Consider the following 10454-nt stretch of genomic DNA (forward strand, 5'->3'; position numbering starts at 1 on the left):
ACTATAAATCCTAGGTTACACAGTTTCTTCTGATAACAGTCTCCAGTATCAACATTTCCAAGCAAACAAAAACAGGGAGAAGGTAGAATCTGTAGACACGCTGAGATAAAAGAACATACTCTTTGCCAGAATTCAGCAAGCCTTCACAAGACTGAAGAAATTCGGCTTGTCACCAAAAACACTCACAAACTTCTACAGATGCACAATCGAGAGCATCCTGGCGGGCTGTATCACCGCCTGGTATGGCAACTGCTCCGCCCACAACCGTAAGGCTCTCCAGAGGGTAGTGAGGTCTGCACAACGCATCACCGGGGGCATACTACCTGCCCTCCAGGACACCTACACCACCCGATGTTACAGGAAGGCCATAAAGATCATCAAGGACAACAACCACCCGAGCCACTGCCTGTTCACCCCGCTATCATCCAGAAGGCGAGGTCAGTACAGGTGCATCAAAGCTGGGACCGAGAGACTGAAAAACAGCTTCTATCTCAAGGCCATCAGACTGTTAAACAGCCACCACTAACATTGAGTGGCTGCTGCCAACACACTGACTCAACTCCAGCCACTTTAATAATGGGAATTGATGGGAAATTATGTAAAATATATCACTAGCCACTTTAAACAATGCTACCTAATATAACGTTTACATACCCTACATTATTCATCTACATTCATGTATACGTATATCCTGTACTCTATCATCTACTGCATCTTTATGTAATACATGTATCACTAGCCACTTTAACTATGCCACTTTGTTTACATACTCATCTCATATGTATATACTGTACTCGATACCATCTATTGTATCTTGCCTATGCCGCTCTGTACCATCACTCATTCATATATCTTTATGTACATATTCTTTATCCCCTTACACTTGTGTGTATAAGACAGTAGTTTTGGAATTGTTAGTTAGATTTGTTGGTTATTACTGCATTGTCGGAACTAGAAGCACAAGCATTTCGCTACACTCGCATTAACATCTGCTAACCATGTGTATGTGACAAATAACATTTGATTTGATTTGAAAGACCATAACATATGCAAATATGTCCCCTTTTGTGTTTTACACCTCCAGTAGAATAATACCATTTCTGAGTGCAGGATATTCAGTTTCACTGGCATATAGTACATTCTATGGATGGTCTCAAACTGCAGTCATTTATGTCTGAGATGATATGAACATGACTAGGCATTCAAACATATCTGTACTCATTCATCATCATCAATAGCGTTTCTCAGGTCTTCCTCGCATTTTAGTTTGACACGTTTTCTGTCATCGGGAAAAGCCTCTATCATCCCTTGATACCGTTTGGAAATCAACTTTAGGTTTGTCAGACTGCCTTAAAACCGTTTCAATCTTTGAAGCTTCTGGTTCATCCAGTGTTTGCTGCACAGAGATAATAAAGTGTTGTATCTGCAAAAGTTCACCTCGTCGTTGTCACAGACTGGTCTTCCCTGGTTGCCTGACCCTGTTGAGACCCTTGTCACCATCTGATCTTGCTCAGATGAGGCATGATGAAAAATTAACTTGGTGTACACTACCGTTGAAAAGTTTGGAGTCACTTAGAAATGTCCTTGTTTTTGAAGAAAAGCAAATTTTCTGTCCATTAAATGAACATTAAATTGATCAGAAATACAGTGTAGACATTGTAAATGGCAGCGTAGCCTAGTGGTTAGAGCGTTGGACTAGTAACCGGAAGGTTGCAAGCTGACAAGGTACAAATCTGTCGTTCTGCCCCTGAACAGGCAGTGAACCCACTGTTCCTAGACTGTCATTAAAAATAAGAATTTGTTCTTAACTAACTTGCCTGGTTAAATAAAGGTTAAAAAAAATACAAAAAATGACTATTGTAGTTGGAAACAGTTGTTTTTTAATGGAATATCTACATAGGTGTACAGAGGCCCATTATCAGCAACCATCACTCCTGTGTTCCAATGGCACGTTGTGTTAGCTAATCCAAGTTTATCATTTTAAAAGACTAATTAATCATTAGAGGACCCTTTTGTAATTATTTTAGCACAGCTGAAAACTGTAGTGCTGATTAAAGAAGCAATCAAACTGTCCTTCTTTAGACTAGTTGAGTATCTGGAGCATCAGCATTTGTGGGTTTGATTACAGGCTCAAAATGGCCAGAAACAAAGCAATTTCTTCTGAAACTTGTCAGTCTATTCTTGTTCTGAAAAAATGAAGGCTATTCCATGCGAGAAATTGCAAGAAACTGAAGGTCTCGTACAACTCCCTTCACAGAACCGCACAAACTGGCCCTAACCAGAATAGAAAGAGGTGTGGGAGGCCCTGGTGCACAACTGAGCAAGAGGACAAGTACATTAGTGTCTAATTTGAGAAACAGATGCCTCACAAGTCCTCAACTGGCAGCTTCATTAAATAGTACACGCAAAACACCAGTCTCAACGTCAACAGTGAAGAGGCGACTCCGGGACGCTGAACAGGCGTGTTCAGGGTGGTATGGCCACAAATATATATTTTTTTACCCTGTTTTCTCCCTAAATTTGGTTCCTTGGCTCATCTTTGTAACGCCTTTAATGGGCTCGAGAGAGGCAATGGTTGAGTCATGTGTCCTCTGAAACATGACCCACTTGGCCGCTTACTTCTTATCGCACTGCTTGCTTAACACGGATATCAGCCGCACCAATGTGTCGGAGGAAACACTGTCCGACTGACGACCGGCGTCAGCTTGCAGGCGCCTGGCTATGTCACAAGGAGTTGCTAGAGCACAATAAGCCAAGGAAAGCACTACCGGCCAAACCCTCCCCTACCCCGCACAGTGTTGGGCCAATTTGATCCAACCCCAGGCTGTAGTGGCACCTCTGTACTGTGTTGCAGTGCTTTTGATAGCATGATGTTGCTTCAAAAATACCATTTTACTATCAACATTTATAAAATCTACAATTCAACAATTTCAACCAACCAATTGAATATAGGATGAAAACATTTTTTACTCTTCTATGTGGAATTTTCAATGCAGTTAAACCTATACCCAATGTAGTTCTGATGATTATGTTGCAATTAAATTGATGTAACAACCTATTAGTCAGGTTAAGTCAAAGTATTTATTTATTTTTATTCCACCTTTGTCACGAGTCCGACCGAGGGTGGCTTCCCTTCCCGGTCGGGTGGCGCTCGGCGGTCGTCATCACCGGCCTATTAGCTGCCACTGATTGTCTTTCCTCCCCCTCCTTGTATGTTTATTAGTAGCACCTGTTCGTGATGATTAGTTGGGCTTCTTTAGACAGCCAGCCCGCCTGTTTGTTGTGCGGGATTAATTATTGTAACCTTCGGCTCTGTAGTAGAGGAACGTGTTTGTTCCTGGTCGTGAATTTTCAGTTGTACATTTTTCATTCCCCGTGTTTGGGGCCTTTATTATTGTGAGCACCCTGAGCACAGCATTGCACTCTCTGTCTCCTGCGTCTGACTCCACACCCACGACACCCGGAGCATTACAACCTTTATTTAACAAGGTAGGCCAGTTGAGAACAAGTTCTCATTTACAACTGTGACCTGGCCAAGATAAAGCAAAGCAGTGCGACAAAAACAACAACACAGAGTTACACATAAACAAACATACAAAAATCTATGTACAGTATGTGCAAATATAGAAGAGTAGGGAAGTAGGCAATAAATAGGCCATAGAAGCAAAATAATTACAATTTAGCATTAACACTGGAGTGATAAATGTGCAGATGATGATGTGCAAGTAGAGATACTGGGGTGAAAAAGAGCAAGAGCGTAAGTAATAATATGGGGATGAGGTGTGCTATTTACAGATTGGCGGTGTACAGGTACAGTGATCAGTAAGCTTCAATGTTTTCAACGCTGGTGGAAATTAGATGAATTACATTCTGGTTGATTACATTTTTCATATCCATATCCAGTATTTCCCAAGTTCATTCCACATCACAATGCATTGACACATTACGTTCAAACAACATTAATTCAACCAGTGTGTGCCCAGTGGGAATAGTCTAAAGACAAACTTGCCAATTTCCCTATATGCTCGACAGAAGCCTGGGAAACAAATGAATATGATTTAACTTCTTCGATATAGGGGGCGCTCTTTTAATTTTTGGATGAAAAACGTTCCCGTTTTAAACAAGATATTTTGTCACGAAAAGATGCTCGACTATGCATATAATTGACAGCTTTGGAAAGAAAACACTGTGACGTTTCCAAAACTGCAAAGATATTGTCTGTGAGTGCCACAGAACTGATATTACAGAAAAAACCCAGATAAAAATACAATTAGGAAGTTCCGCATTTTTTAAAACTGCCTCATGGCAATGACTCCTTATATGGCTGTGGAGGAGCTAGGAGTCAGCTTACCTTTTCCACATTTTCCCCAAGGTGTCTGCAGCATTGTGACGTATTTGTAGGCATATCATTGGAAGATTGACCCTAAAGAGGCTACATTTACCAGGTGGTCGCTTGGTGTCCTCCGTTGCAATTATTGCGTAATCTCCAGCTGCAGTACTTTTCCGTTTGCTACTAAGGAGAAACCCAACTGCCACAAAGGATTTATCATCGAATAGATATGTGAAAAACACATTGAGGATGATTCTAAACAACGTTTGCCATGTTTCTGTCGATATTATGGAGTTAATTTGGAAAAAAGTTTGGCGTTGTAGTGAATGAATTTTCGTTTTTTTTTCTTAGCCAAAAGTGATGAACAAAACGGAGCGATTTCTCCTACACAAATAATATTTTTGGAAAAAATGAACATTTGCTATCTAACTGAGAGTCTCCTCATTGAAAACATCCGAAGTTCTTCAAAGGTAAATTATTTTATTTGAATGCTTTTCTTGTTTTTGTGAAAATGTTGCCTGCTGAATGCTAGGCTAAGCTTGTGTTTCAATATATTTCATTTCATTTGCGATTTTCATGAATAGAAAAAGTTGCGTTATGCTAATGCATTATAGTTGAAGTATTTTTCTGTCGATTTTTGTAGCCTTTCGCCTTTTGCTAACTGGAAGTCTCCTGAGTGAAAGCATCTGAAGTTCTTCAAAGGTAAATGATTTAATTTGGTTGCTTTTCTTATTTTTGTGAAAATGTTTCCTGCTGCCAGCACAGCCTAGCATATCATTATGCCATGCTAAATTTACACAAATGCTTGTCTTGCGTTGGCTGTAACGCATATTTTGAAAATCTGAGATGACAGTGTTGTTAACAAAAGGCTAAGCTTGTGTTTGAATATATTTATTTCATTTCATTTGCGATTTTCATGAATAGGAAACGTTGCGTTATGGTAATGCGCTTGAGGCTATGATTACGCTCCCGGATACTGGATTGCTCGTCGCTAGAGGTTAAACTGAAATTAAATATGTTCTGTAATAAACAAAGCTATACAACTGAGTGTGTGTAAATATATGCAACTTTTTTTCTCCCTTCTCTTTTCTTGGCTTCTCATAATGTGGTTAGTTAACTGGCTGATTTTTGCTCACTCATCTTTGCATCTCCCTTCCAGACTTGTGCCTTGGAATGTAAGGGAACTCTGCTGACCACCGCTGAGTTAAATAAATGCAGGAAGACTCTACAGTCGCGTGCAGTGAACGTGGTCAAGCGTTACAGTGGATTCATTTAAAACAAATTGACAAAAACAAATGGTTAACCTCGCCGTGGCTCGAAAATTGTGTTTATAAAGGAGCATAAGGCGCGAAAATTGTGTTTTATAAAGGAGCATAAGGCGCGAAAATGGTGTTTATAAAGGAGCAAAAGGAGCATAAGGAAAGACCTCTGAGTTTTTGGAGGAAGATGAGCATGAGCGCGGAGATGTTGATTCTGCAAACGAGATGGGGATGTACAATGATGACTCGGCAATAAACAAGGTCAAACATTGCAGAGGGTTTTTATGCACATTTGGTCCAAAGACGATGAGACGTGAGCAAGGTAGTCGAGAGGAGTTACAAAAGCGATATGGAGGTTTCATGCGAAGGAATCGGCCAAAGTTGAAGAACCTGAAGTGGGACAATCAGAGAGAGAGAGGGTGGCTTTTTACGTCGTTCGTTCAGATGAGGAGCCTAGTTCATATGACGACTTTGGTCTATAGAAAAAACACACTTCCGCAGATTCACTTGAATTCTCACCATTATCCGTATGTGTGCTGCCTAAAATGGCCTACTGCTTACCTGGTAGCACATTGTTGCGGCAGGTTCTAAATCTGTAAAGGCCCATTCCTGCTTGTGTCAGTCATGTTTAAATGCATTCTGTGTGAAGGACTGACTTGTGACAAACCAATTATTTTGTGTGTTATTAAAATATGATTTATTACAATATGCTTGTTTGACAAAAAACATTAATTCATTGTTTTATTAAAGTCGCAAGTTAAACATTTGTGTCACTTGCATGAAAACATGTCTAGGTGAATTGATTATCAAACTCTAAATTGAGTCATTGAGCCCCAGCACACATTAATCCAGTCAATCACCCACACACACACCGATTTATGTAAATTGGCTACCACCAGTGGCTATTTCAGCATGGAAATCTTGGTGGGGTAAACACAACAATTTTATTTTTGTCACGACTTCCACCGGTGGCTCCTCTCCCTGTTCGGGCGGTGCTCAGCGGTCATCATCGCAGGTCTACTAGCTGCCACCCTTCCTTTTTTCTTTTCATTTGGTTATGTCTGTCTTATGTGTCACCTGTGTTCTATTTGAGTAATTAGGGGGGGGGGGGGGGTGTATTTAAATCTCGCCATTTCGTCTGGGTTTTGTGCGGGATTGTTTGGTTTGCTGTCGTTCAGTTCTGATGTAACGGTTTCCTGTATGTGAAGGAGAGTCAGACCAAAATGCGGCGTGGCTATTGCGATCCATGTTTAATGAAACAAAGTAAACACGAATCAAATACAAAAACAATAAACGTAACACGAAAACCGAAACAGCCTAATACTGGTGCAAAGTAACACAGAGACCGTAACAAGGACAATCACCCACAAAACCCAACACCAAACAGGCTACCTAAATATGGTTCCCAATCAGAGACAATGACGAACACCTGCCTCTGATTGAGAACCATGTCAGGCCAAACATAGAATGCCCACTCAGCTCACACCCTGACCAACCAAAACATAGAAACATACAAAGCAAACTATGGTCAGGGCGTGACATCTGGGTTGCGTTTTTAGGTTCTGTTGTACAGGTGGTTTGAGGCTACTGTGTTAGTCCTGTTTATCCTGTTCTTTGGACCTTGTTTATTAAACACCCTTTTCGGAAACTTGCTTTCTCCTGCGCCTGACTCCATACCCACATCTCCACAATTTTATGCATGCCAGCAAGGCCACAAAACAATACAGTAATTGCACTATAACGGTGACAAACGATGCCCACAAACTGTTAGGGCCTACATAAAGCTGTCCCAACAGCAGAGCTTTCTTTTCAGCACCATGGAATGAATCCTTACCACTGCTACACCTGGCTATCAGCGTAGTCTTGTCTGGCAGCGAAACAGTTCACTCAGCCTCATTTACTACCTTTAAAAAAACATAGCTGATATGGCTGACTTGCTTGAACAAATGTGGTTTCTACTGACAATTGAGATGTACAAATTATGGCATAAGGGAATGATGAGCGCATAAGAGGCAATCCGTAATTTGACATTTTGACTTAACTCACTAATTAAAGACAATAAGTGAGCTAAGACGGACGTAGTCAATATAACTATTTGTTCAGAACTTTTGAAATGTACAGGTAAAGAATTCAGAACATGGGCCGTTCTTACAGTATTCTCCCTGTACACCAAATCAGAAACGTAGGATAAATAAAGTGGGCAAATAAGCAGACAATGAAAGCTCTTACAATATTCAATGATGACATTTCTTTAAAACAGGCTATAGGCTACATGTGCACCGCCAAGTCAGAACAGTAGGCTAAGTTATGAGGGGGAAAGGGACCGAATTATTAGGGTGAGGCACATAGGCTACTAACAGCTTACTACACAACATACACTTAGCATTACTTTCTTAGCTACAGTATACATACAGTGCATTCGGAAAGTGTTCAGACCCAGACTTTTTCCACATTTTGTTAGACTTATTCTAAAATTTGATAAAATATATTTTTTACTGAAATACCTTACATAAGTATTCAGAGCCTATGCTTTGCAAATCGAAATTGAGCTCAAGTGCATCCCGTTTTCATTGATCATCCTTGAGATGTTTCCACAACTTGATTGGAGTCCACCTGTGGTAAATTCAATTGATTGGATATGATTTGGAAAGGCACACACCTGTCTATATAAGGTCTCACAGTTGACATTGCACATCAGAGCAAAAACCAAGCCATTGAGGTCGAAGGAATTGTCCTCAGAGCTCTGAGACAGGATTGTGTCGAGGTTCCAAAACATTTCTGCATCATTGAAGGTCCCCCAAAACACTGTGGCCTCCATCATTGTTAAATGGAAGAATTTTGGAACCTCCAAGACTCTTCCTAGAGCTGGCCACCCGGCCATATTGAGAAATCAGGGGAGAAGGGCCTTGGTCAGGGAGGTGACCAAGAACCCGATGGTCACTCTGATATCGCTCCAGAGTTCCTCTGTGGAGATGGGTGAACCTTCCAGAAGGAAAACCATCTCTGCAGCACGTTATTACATTTGCAAAAATTTATACAACACTGTTTTCACTTTGTCATTATGGGGTGTTGTGTGTAGCATGGAGAGGGAAAAAAACGAATGTAATCAATTTTAGAATAACATGCTGACCAGACCGGACACGCCGAGTGCGCAAGCGTTGCAAAGTAAATGTACTCATACATGTTATTCAATCATTGCGCTCACGAGCGTCTGCATGGCCAGACGCTAAAATAGAACTTAGTTCTATTTGATATGCTCAACGCGCTGAATGTCCTGCCTCTCAAATCTGCTCATTGGTTTTTAGGAGCATATACACGTGCCATATCCTCATTGTTTTTTTTGGAGCATATACCCACATGGGTGATTGAAATATGAACTGACGTCCACACTCCAGTTGGTTGTAGTAATGCACCGTAAAGTTGGTTGCCAACCGCCATATAACTTCCAAAGAAGAAAAATAAGCCTGAAGGGAGGAGAGATGACAAGAAACTAATTTGGTTTACCGTTTTATATGTGGATTAATTGTCAGTGTAGAAATAAGCTAGCAACAGAAAGCTAGCTAGCTAAATTGCTGTAAATGTTTAAAGCTTTTCGACCTGTCCCCAAATTAATATAATTGGTTCAGAGTTTGTTTTGATATTTCAACCTGTGATCAGTGTATGGTTTGGGGGTACAAAATCAACATGCGCACGAGCGGTTTGGTCAGCATGTAAGGCTGTAACATAACAAAATGTGAAAAAAGTCAAGGTGTCTGTATACTTTAGCAGCATACAAGACATTTTTGGACTCACTGCTGTGCTGTGCTCACTTGAACAGGAAGGTGGCCCGGCAGTCCTTCTTGTGGGCAAATTTTGTCATGAAACTTTGTCATCTAAGTCTGGCATTCTCTGGATTTATGGTGCTTTCAAGATAACTGGGAACTGAAAAAAAAACAAGTTCAAATCATGACATCAGTGATCTTCGGGTCGGAGCTCTAGAAAGAGGCCTGAGTTCCCGACTTGGATGACCATAGTCTTCCCCCCCCCCCTCGAGTTCCCAGTTGTCTTCAACTCACTGAAGTCTGATATCACTCAGTTCCGAGTTTGTAGTTGTTTTGAACGCAGCGGGAGTCATGTTGGATTAACAGCATGGCCAATGTATTCAACCTTCTCTGGCCTATGGTGTTGAGTGTGAAGGTTTATCCTATTAAGCTTGGAAAAAAGAGACACTTACAGTGCTTTGCGAAAGTATTCGGCCCCCTTGAACTTTGCGACCTTTTGACACATTTCAGGCTTCAAACATAAAGATATAAAACTGTATTTTTTTGTGAAGAATCAACAACAAGTGGGACACAATCATGAAGTGGAACGACATTTATTGGATATTTCAAACTTTTTTAACAAATCAAAAACTGAAAAATTGGGCGTGCAAAATTATTCAGCCCCCTTAATTTAATACTTTGTAGCGCCACCTTTTGCTGCGATTACAGCTGTAAGTCGCTTGGGGTATGTCTCTATCAGTTTTGCACATCGAGAGACTGAAATTTTTTCCCATTCCTCCTTGCAAAACAGCTCGAGCTAAGTGAGGTTGGATGGAGAGCATTTGTGAACAGCAGTTTTCAGTTCTTTCCACAGATTCTCGATTTGATTCAGGTCTGGACTTTGACTTGGCCATTCTAACACCTGGATATGTTTATTTTTGAACCATTCCATTGTAGATTTTGCTTTATGTTTTGGATCATTGTCTTGTTGGAAGACAAATCTCTGTCCCAGTCTCAGGTCTTTTGCAGACTCCATCAGGTTTTCTTCCAGAATGGTCCTGTATTTGGCTCCATCAATCTTCCCATCAATTTTAACCATCTTCCCTGTCCCTGCTGAAGAAAAGC

The 10454-nt window shown here is 40.8% G+C and overlaps 1 pseudogene; it reads left to right on the forward strand.

Annotated features, from left to right (window-relative positions):
* Positions 1-5447: 5447 nt before the first annotated feature.
* On the forward strand, positions 5448-6274 carry LOC115101913 (proenkephalin-B-like; annotated as a pseudogene).
* The last annotated feature ends 4180 nt before the right edge of the window (positions 6275-10454 follow it).

The sequence above is a fragment of the Oncorhynchus nerka genome, linkage group LG20, assembly GCF_034236695.1.
Source record: "Oncorhynchus nerka isolate Pitt River linkage group LG20, Oner_Uvic_2.0, whole genome shotgun sequence".
NCBI lineage: Eukaryota > Metazoa > Chordata > Actinopteri > Salmoniformes > Salmonidae > Oncorhynchus > Oncorhynchus nerka.